The sequence below is a fragment of the Nicotiana tomentosiformis genome, chromosome 11, assembly GCF_000390325.3.
Source record: "Nicotiana tomentosiformis chromosome 11, ASM39032v3, whole genome shotgun sequence".
In the NCBI taxonomy this organism is placed as follows: Eukaryota; Viridiplantae; Streptophyta; class Magnoliopsida; order Solanales; family Solanaceae; genus Nicotiana; species Nicotiana tomentosiformis.
In genome coordinates, this window is record NC_090822.1 from 34215273 (window position 1) to 34225236 (window position 9964).

Below are 9964 nucleotides of genomic sequence, written 5' to 3' on the forward strand. Positions count from 1 at the left end.
AATCAGAAGGTACTACAGAGGTACTAGTGAAAGTTCCAAAGAGTTCTATTGGTCCTTTTGCCGGAACTAGTGAAAAACGATTTATCTCCCTCTTTATGCCTAGCTAAGTTGATCTCTTCAAAGATCTTCGATATGCTACTTCCTAATCTCCACAAATTGGTGGGCCCTAAGAAGAAGGAAAAGATGGCAGAAATTGATTCAAATGGGATGGTTACCCAAATGGCTTATGCTTTTATTAAGGTAAGACTTTTCACTTTTTGTTTTTCAATTGCTTTGGGGTTATGTCCATCTTGACGCTCATCTCCTTTATTTGTATAGTTTAACCTCCTCTCCTCAGAAGCTTTGAAGAAAATTCAAGAGGAAATTATTATAGCTAAAGACGCGGTGAAGATCAAACGGGTACCAAAGTTCGAGAATGACAGATTTAAGATAGAGATTGAGAACCGCAAGGCCGAGAAAATATATTTTGACGAGAAATGAAGTTGCCGAGAGGAGTTCTGAACGGAGATTAAAAGCTATTCTTGACAAGGAAGCCTTTTTTCTCACTAAGCGGGCTAAAACCAATGATAGAATCAAATTTCTCGAAACTAGTTTATCTAAGAAGGGTGGAGTGGATGCTCAATTTAGAGAAAAATATCCCCGGTTCAAAGTCAGGGAGCAGGAGTTGATATCCAGTCTCGAAGCAATTGATGAATTGGCTGGGCTAACTATGCCAACAAGGCTACTTTCTAGGAAGCTTATGATACTCTAGATTAGAGACTCAGCAAGGGCGAAAGAAAGCGGGAGTTGGGCTAGAACTGGTCCATCTTAGAGACTCGTCTAAATATCCTTCTTGAAGTGTATGTTGGTAAGCCGGATATAGAAAATGAGATCATCGTACTTGAGGGTGAGGCGCGAGATATTGAAAGAATGTTTGGACTCCCATCTCCTAATAAAAGGGAGTTCAACCTTAGGTTATATGAAGATGACTCAGAGGGAACGGGGGAAACTAACGAAGAAGAAGATATTTCCCTACATCCCGAGTCTTTGCCCCCTCTAGCTGATGTTGTTCTGACGTTTCTTCATCTTCTAGTCCTCGAAGTCCAACACCGGATCCAAGCTATAGGCCTACTATCGAGCCCTTGTTATTAATGAAATTTTTTTTGTTAAACCTTTGCGATCTTTGTATTTACTTTAAATACTTCGTAATTAGAAATATTTTCGGATTCAGTTTTGTAGACTCAAAACTTTTCGTAAAGTCAATTCTCCATTTCTAATTCATATTTTTAGAACGATAGTTTTGAGCCACAACTTAGAACATTTGACTTGTGCATAGATGAGGGCCTTTTTATGTTGTTCGACGTGCATGAAAATGATGCATCAACTTCATTAGGCGTAACACTAAATCTGAAGAGATACAATGAGAGTGGACACTAGTTTAGAAATAAAGTAGATAACGTATGCTGATAGTAAAATAGAAAATATTTTCGAAATAATAGAACTTTTCATTTGTTCGGATGAGGTGATTAACCCGTTACATCATTTAATTATTTTTTGACTAATAAGAGGGGATAACAAATCCGAAAAATTATTTGGACAGTATAGAAAGTCCTTTCCTCTAAAATGGTCTCTTTCGGAATGACTTTATTCCGGATGTATTAAACATATTTGTATTTTTTTTAATCTTCTTTTTCTTCAAACTTCGACTTCTGTCTCTTTGCAATAGAGATTCATGAAATTCTTCAAAATTGACTTTATATGGTCTGGTCCCCTCAGTGTTTTGGGTTTAAAGAATGAGGACTCAAACACTGGCAGCCTAACTTCCTTCAATTGGACATTCAACCTTTTTCAACCTGATCTTCCCATGGTCCTATTCCTGAAAATAAAGTAAATGGACGGGGAAGTGTTATTTTTAAATATAGACGGTGTCATATCCTTTTTAGATAGATATTTTGACCTTGGCGGGAACTACTATAGTTCTTAAATATTGCCAAAGGTCGATACAGTCGTCATTCGGGTCAGGCCTGCTTATTGCCTATCATATAAAAATGTAAGTAAAACTTAAGAAAAATAAATTATATTGCATGGATAAGGAGGAAGACGCATTGTGGTTCTCAAAAGTAGAACCTTTTGAGGTGAGCTACGTTCTAGTTTGCTTATACGGACTTACCATCCATTTCCTAGAGTGTGTACAACCTTTGCATATTATCTTGACTGTTCGGTACGGTTCTTCCCAATTGGGTCCTAGTTTTCCTACATTCGACTCCTCGGTTGAAGAGAACACATTCCGAAGTACATAGTTTCCCACTTTGAAGTGTCAAAGGTTGGCGAAATTATAATAATTCTCGATCATTTGCTTCTGACTATTTTTTGTCGCCCTTCTAGTAAATCTAACATGGTTGATAAGGCTTCATTGTGTTATTATTCAATGGCATAAGCAAACCTCAAGTTTGGTTCTCCTATCTCAATCCAAATAAGTGCTTCAGACACATGAGGGGAAAATGGGTTTCCTCTGCTCGATTTTATCATCGTGGAGTTTGTCCATAATACTCTAGGCATCTCTTTTGGCCATATTCCTTTGGCTTCTTCTTACCTCTTCTTTAAGCTGTTAAGAAAGACTTTGTTGGAAGACTCAACTTATCCTCTTTCTCCGGGATGATATGGAGTAGAAGTGATCCTTCTAATATGCCATTCTTTAAGGAGCTTTGATATCTTGGCTCCAGCAAGCTACAACCTATTATTGCATGCAATTTTCTTTGGAACTCCGAATCTACATACAATATTTTTTCAAATGAAGTCTATAAGTTCTTTTTCCCCGACCTGTACAAATGCGTCTGTTGTCACCTACTTGGAAAGGTAGTCAGTCAAAACTAGCAAAAACTTTACTTGGCATATAGCTTGCGATAATAGTCCTATTATATACATTCCTCACTTCATAAAAGGATACAAAGTATGTACATAATGAAGTGGTTCGACCGATTGGTGTAGTCGATGAGCAAATCATTAGCACTTGTCCTATTTTTTGATGAAATTGTGTCTTGCTCCATTCGAGGATAGTAGTATGTGGCCTTAATCAGCTTACGAATTTATGGCCTATTGCTGGAATGATTGCCACCATGTTCTTTATGGATCCCCCTCCCCCCAAATTATGTACTGTGTGTCCTCGAGTCTTAGGCATTTAGCTGGCAGACCGTTGAAGGTTCTTCGATATAAGTCCTCTTCGATGAGATAATAACTTGTTCCCCGACTCTGAGTAGTCGAGCTACCTTTTTGTCTTCAGGTGATGCCCATTCTGCAAATAGTTAACAAACTTATTGCGCCATTCCCAGGTTAGACTAGTTGCATTTACCTCAATTTTTGTCTGGAAAATGGATGAATAAAATAGATGGACAACCAAGTCACTTCCGAACTCAGTGATGTCTGTTGCCAAGCTGAGATTGGCTAAAGCATCCACTTCTATGTTATCTTCTTGGGATATTGAGTAGCTTTCCATTTTCGAAATTGATCTTGAAGTTGTGTAACCTTGGCCAAGTATTGCTGCATTCGAGCTTCACGTGCTATATAGGTTTCTTGTACTTGTTTTATTACTAAGCGTCACTCTTGAATTCTATACGCTCGGCCCGAGCCCCCTGGCTAATTATGGTCTTATAACAACAGCCTGATATTCAACTTCATTGTTAGTTATAGAATGAAATTTAATAAATTATCGCACATTTTTCTCTAGTAGGTATGCTGAGTAATATTACAAGCTCGGATGCCTTTATGTTGAATGAACCATCCATATAGAGGGTCTAGGTCCCCAGAACTATACGAGAAGCAATGATTTCTTCCTTCTCTGTTTCGGGGAATATGCTCGTACTGAAGTCAGCAACGAAGTTAGTTAGGACTTGTGACTTGATGACAACATGAGATTGATACGAAATGTCATATGCACTCAATGAAACTACCCATTTGGCAAGTCATCCCAAGAGTTTTGGCTTGTGTAGGATACTCCATAATAGGAACGTGAAAACTACGAAAATATGATGATACTGAAAGTATGATCTTAGTATTTGGGCAGCCATTGTGAGTGCCGGGGTTAATTTCTTTAAGTGTGGATACTTAGCATCGGTATCTAGCAGTGTTTTACTTAAATAATAAATTCGAGATTGTGTACCTTGATCTTTCTGCACTACTATTGCGCTTATCAAAACTTCAGAGATAGCCAGGTATAACAATAATTGCTTTCCCCATAATGGGCTTGGACAACAATGGCTGATTTGATAGGTAACTCTTTAAATCTCTTAATTCTTAATGGCATCGTTAGTAATAAGTGTCGAGATTCTTGCTGGCCATGACTGTAAATGCGTAATGGATGGAATACGTGATCTCAGAAAGATCTTGAATATCTCGTAGTTCGGTACTATGGGTGAAAAATCTTTTATAGATATGTAAATGTGCTTGTTGAATCTCCCTTCCGATCATTCTTGTTATGGATCCGGATAAATGATAAGGGTCATAGTTTTTCAATTCTTTCGGCTTTAGTTTTTGTGTTTCCAAGTACCAAACCGTTCTTGTTACATGTCACTGTACGGATAAGCAACGTGTTGTGATCGTCTTTCACCAATACTTTAACAACACAAATTCTCTACTTCCCGTGTGAATCTATTTCCTTTTTAGTCCATGTTAAAAAGAATAACTATTTTCCTTATTTTAAAATAATTTACCTTTATGCAATGATTCATAGCCACACAAAATATATGTACCTCATTTTACACCACAAGTTCAAAAGTGTTCTTACTTTTTTAAACTCCGTGCCTAGTCAAATATGTTCACATAAATTGAAACAAAGGAAGAAATAATTATAAGTAAAAAAATTGTTAGGGACATGAACTTTTAGGCTTTTATACAGAATGTAGTCTCGAGTAAATATGAATTCCAAACTATGGACTATAACGCATTTGATTGAAACATTAAATAAAGATTCTTAAGTATTAGTAACAGTTTGAAATCCAATAAAAATCTTACGTTAAAAAAGAAATAAAATGCATTCATACTTCACCAAGTTTAAAATAATGTACGAAAGATAAAGAATAATTAATTTCGAAATTTAATTTGAGAAGAGTTTATCACACGTTTGATTAAGATAATAACACGGTATAACTAATCCCGAAATTAGTTATCTCGGGATTGTAATGTTATTTTTATCCTTATAGAATCGTAAGATATGTATAGGGTAAAATATGTTATGACACGTGGCCGTCCAAAAAAGGGACACGTGGAACCCAAGACGGGGGATGGCCAAAGACCGAACGCAACTGTTTCGTTTGTCACCGGAAAGAATAACGCTCATAAAGATGTGATAAATGCTCTTCGTCTGGTAGCATTTAATAGAGAATATTCCATGGCATTAACAGCAATTACCCCTTACAAGGAATTTGGTATTTATGTCACCGTTACATCTTCATCAATGCCCCTCATAATTGACATTAAAGAAGGGCACGATCCTAGGACCTCCTTCATAGTTATAAATAGTGAGCTTAGTTATCATTGTAAAGGATACGAATTTTCTGGCAAACTTACGCTACATTTTATACAAAGCTCAATACAATCTTATCTTCTTACTTTTTGATTTCGTTGTTGTTGTGCCCGAAAATTCTGTTCCCGGAACTGTTGCTTCTATTGTTTCGTCTATATCCTAAGGCTAATAATTGCATAATTTTTTGATTATTTTATTATTTCAGGATCAAATTAATTTATTTGTCTAGAAACCACATATAAATTCAATTGTACCATTTTATGAGTAAATAATTTGGCGCCCACCGTAGGGCCTAGACAACCGTGTAATTAAATTGATCCTCGCCATTTTTACTAACGTATTTTGATTATTTTATCTTAGAAAAAATAATAAGAAATGGCATATAATACTATTAACGACATTCACAACCCCGAGATTCGAGGGGATCAATCTCATTTCGAGGGCTCAATCAATGACACCCATAATGATGGGAATGACGCTATACCGGTGCATGACAGGCAATATTCTCGACATGTTCTGGAGACCACTCCCGATGATGTTGATGAGAAAAATGTCATTGACGCGGTAAGGGTCTTGCAAGAGCAACATGCGATCATTCTAGGCCACCTCACGCAACAGGATAAGGTTATGACGGAGTTGAAGCAGGCGCTGTTGGGAGCTTCAAATAATACAAGCAGACTAGATCCGATTTCTCCCGGGGTTCCCACAAATCAAACGACGCAGGGGGTCGACAACAACACTCCCAGGAGTGAAATTGGCTCCGATAGGGCAGGGGGGATCTGATTCGGCCTCAACAACGAGAATGATCCTTTCAAGAATGAACTTTTACGGTATATGAGGGAAGTGAACGTCCACATGGACCAGATCCCTGGTGCGCCACCAGTGCTGAAAGGTCCGGACACAAAAAAGTATACTAAATTGCCATACAAGCCAAGTGCGAAACATGAGTTAATTCCGAAGCGGTTCAAAATGCATGAAGTGCCAAAGTATGACGGAACATCAGACCCCCAGGAGCATATTACCACCTACACAACGGCTGTAAAGGAAAATGATTTAGCTCCTCACGAAAATAAATCTATGTTGCTAAAGAAATTTGGAGAAACCCCCCATGAGGGGAGTCTTGACGTGGTATTCGTTATTACCCGAGCATTCCATAGACTCCTTTGAAATGCTCGCAGATTCTTTCATCAAGGCTCATGCTGGGACTAGAAAAGTACAGGCATGAAAGGCTGACATATTCAGGATTGAGCAAGGAGAGTCCGAGCTGCTACGAGAGTTCGTTACCCGATTTCAGAAGGAGAGAATGTTGCTCCCGGTTGTCCCGGATGAATGGGAGGCTGAAGCATTCACCAAGGGATTGAATCCGAGGAGTTACACCCTGAAAATTTTTGAAGTATTTAAGCGCTATTAAGAAAGTCAAAATGCGCTAATTATATTATTTTGTGTGAAGACGAGGTCTATTAATGGGATGGATATCAATTGGATATGATAATAAGTGTACGAGTCATATTATAAGTGATGTGGGGTCTAGGCAGATCCCTAAGTCCAAGTCAAATTGAGAATTTCATGATAGATTAAAGTTGCAAATGAGTACGCATAAGACCAAACTTTGGACGAGCATATATATATATATATATATATATATATATATATATATATAAGGCATTATGTGGTGTATGACCTATCAAATTAAAGATATTTGAGTATATTTTCTAACGCTTTAAACCGTTTGTCATTTGGACATTCCTACAAGAAGTTATGACCAAATTACCAAAGGTTGGCGAAGGAGCCTGCGGATGCGAAGCATCCGAGGCCGCGTCCGAAAGAGAGGCTGGCAGTGAAGTGCTGCCATAGCGTCCAGGTCCGCATCCGACCTTCAAATAGGAGTGAAGTGGGGATGCGAAGCATCCAGGGCCGCATCCGAAACCCAAAAATCTGGGCCTATAAATACAAGGTCGGGTAAAGAGGGTATTTTGTGTATTTGGGGGTTAGGGTTCTTGAAATGAAGGGGCGATTTTGAGCTCAAGTCAAGTCCAATCAACCAAGGTAAGTTGTTAATGATGTTTTGGGTTAATTATCACTCAATATACATGAGTTCTAACATCATTCTTACATCCAAATACAAGGTTTTATCATCAAATCCTCAAGAACACAAAAATCACCAAAGTCGTGATTTTTCAAGATTGATCTACTAGAGGTAATTCCAATGCTTCAAACTCATTTAATATGAGTATTTAGAAGTATCTGAAGCATTTGTTACAAGTTTTAAGGGTTGAAATATTGGATTATAAAAATCTAGTTCATGGCATGAATAGTACTTTTGAGAAAATAAGGGAGAAGGTGAATGGTAATCTTGGCGATGAAATTTATGAATACATTGAACCTATTGGATTTGTTACTAATATTGGTCTCATTGGATGTTGTTATTGTAGATTGAAGTTGATTAGTGTAGTACATCGTTGTAGTATCATTAAGGGAAGAATTTGAGGTATGTTGGCTAAACTCTTCTTTAAGAGTTGGAATTCTCATTATCCTTGTGAGTTCCGAGATGTTGATTATAAATTGAGTATTCCTATAAGTTTTGTGATGAAGATTTATGTCCAATTCGTATTTCAAATGCTCTTATCGTATTGCATTATAAATTGAGGGTGTGTCCCAAACCATGGATTACATATCCACATGTTATAATTTCTAGTCGTGATTTATGTGAAAGGTATTATGTCAAGTTGTGTAGAGATTGTGATTGTGATACACCTCCACCGGCATACATTGGGGTGAGGCGGCATGACCGCTTTGTGTGGGGATTATGGTATAGAGATTGTGACTGTGATACACCTCCATCCGCATATATATTAGGGTGAGGCGGCATGACCGCTTTGTTTAGGGATTATGGTATTGTGGGACTGCACCTCCACCCGCTTACATTGGGGTGAGTCGGTACGACCGCTTTGTGTATAGTTTTGGTATTGTTGTGGCACCACCACCCGCATACATTGGGGTAAGGCGGCATAGCCGTTTTGTGTTGGTATTGGTATCGTTGATGCATTTTCACCCGCATACATTGGGGTGAGGCGGCATCACCGCTTTGTGTTGGTATTGGTATAGTTGATGCATTTCCACCCGCATACATTGGGGTGAGGCGGCATAGCCGCTTTGTGTTGGTATTGGTATCGTTGATGCATATCCACCCTCATACATTGGGGTGAGGTGGCATAGTCGCCTTGTGTAAGTTCTTGGTACTGTGGTTATACATCCACCCGCATACATTGGGGTGAGGTGGCATAGTCGCCTTGTGTAAGTTCTTGGTACTGTGGTTATACATCCACCCGCATACATTGGGGTGAGGCGGCAGGGCCGCTTGATTAGAGTTGTGGTATTGTACGTACACCTCCACCTGCATACATCGGGTGAGGCGGCGGGGCCGCTTTGTGTGAAGATGGTTATATAGGATCTCATCTTAAATCCTATAAATGTTGTTGATAGCTTTTAATAAGCTTGCTATGGTTGAGACAGTTATCTATATTATTTTATTGCCGCAATAGTTCATCATAATTATCTTGTATTTCTAAATTTTTAAATTGGTGTTTAGTTTTCATACTAGTACTATTCGACGGTACTAACGTCCCTTTTGCCGGGGGCGCTGCATCTTTAAATGGATGCAGGTGGTTCCACAGCAGGAAACATTGATCAGTGATAGCAGTACACCTTCTTCCCAGCTGACTTGGTGAGCCCCACTTCATTCCGGGGTCATGAATCCTTTGTACTTTGTGTATTTTGTTTGGGGTATAGCTGGGGCCTTGTTGCCGGCATTATCATTGTACTCTTCTTTATCTATAGAGGCTCTGTAGACATAGTGTGGGTTGTGTATTGGTGTTGGAGAAGACAAAATATGTTATGTTGTGGTTGTATTACTTGTCCGTTGAGACTTTAAAAATGATAAAGCTGTTGGAAACGAAATGGTATTGCAGACGTGATCACTTTATTATTTGACTAACGAAGAGATATGTATGTATGTATACATATATATATATATATATATATATATATATATATATATATATATATATATATATATATATATATATATATAGCGTCGGTCGCGCTCCTCGGTTTTGGGGCGTGACACATACGCTTCCCGAAAATTGAAGGAAAGCCTACTCGAGTTTCAAGCAACGTCCTGGGCGGATGTCCACAATCGGTACGAATAAAAAATAAGGATCGAAGATGATCATGTTACTTTTCCATTGTCGACCAAAGGACGAGAAAAGAACAGAGAAAAATCAAAGAATGATTATGACGCTGATAGACGGACATCTAGGGGCTGGTTTTTTCCCTACGAACGGATTGAAGGTCGCAACAGATGTTTCCAGATAGCGGATAGGTTCGCCGTTGACAAAAGGACTGATCGTGGTTGGAATAATCAATCACTGCAGGATAAAGTAGTGTCAGGATCGCGAGATCCTTCTT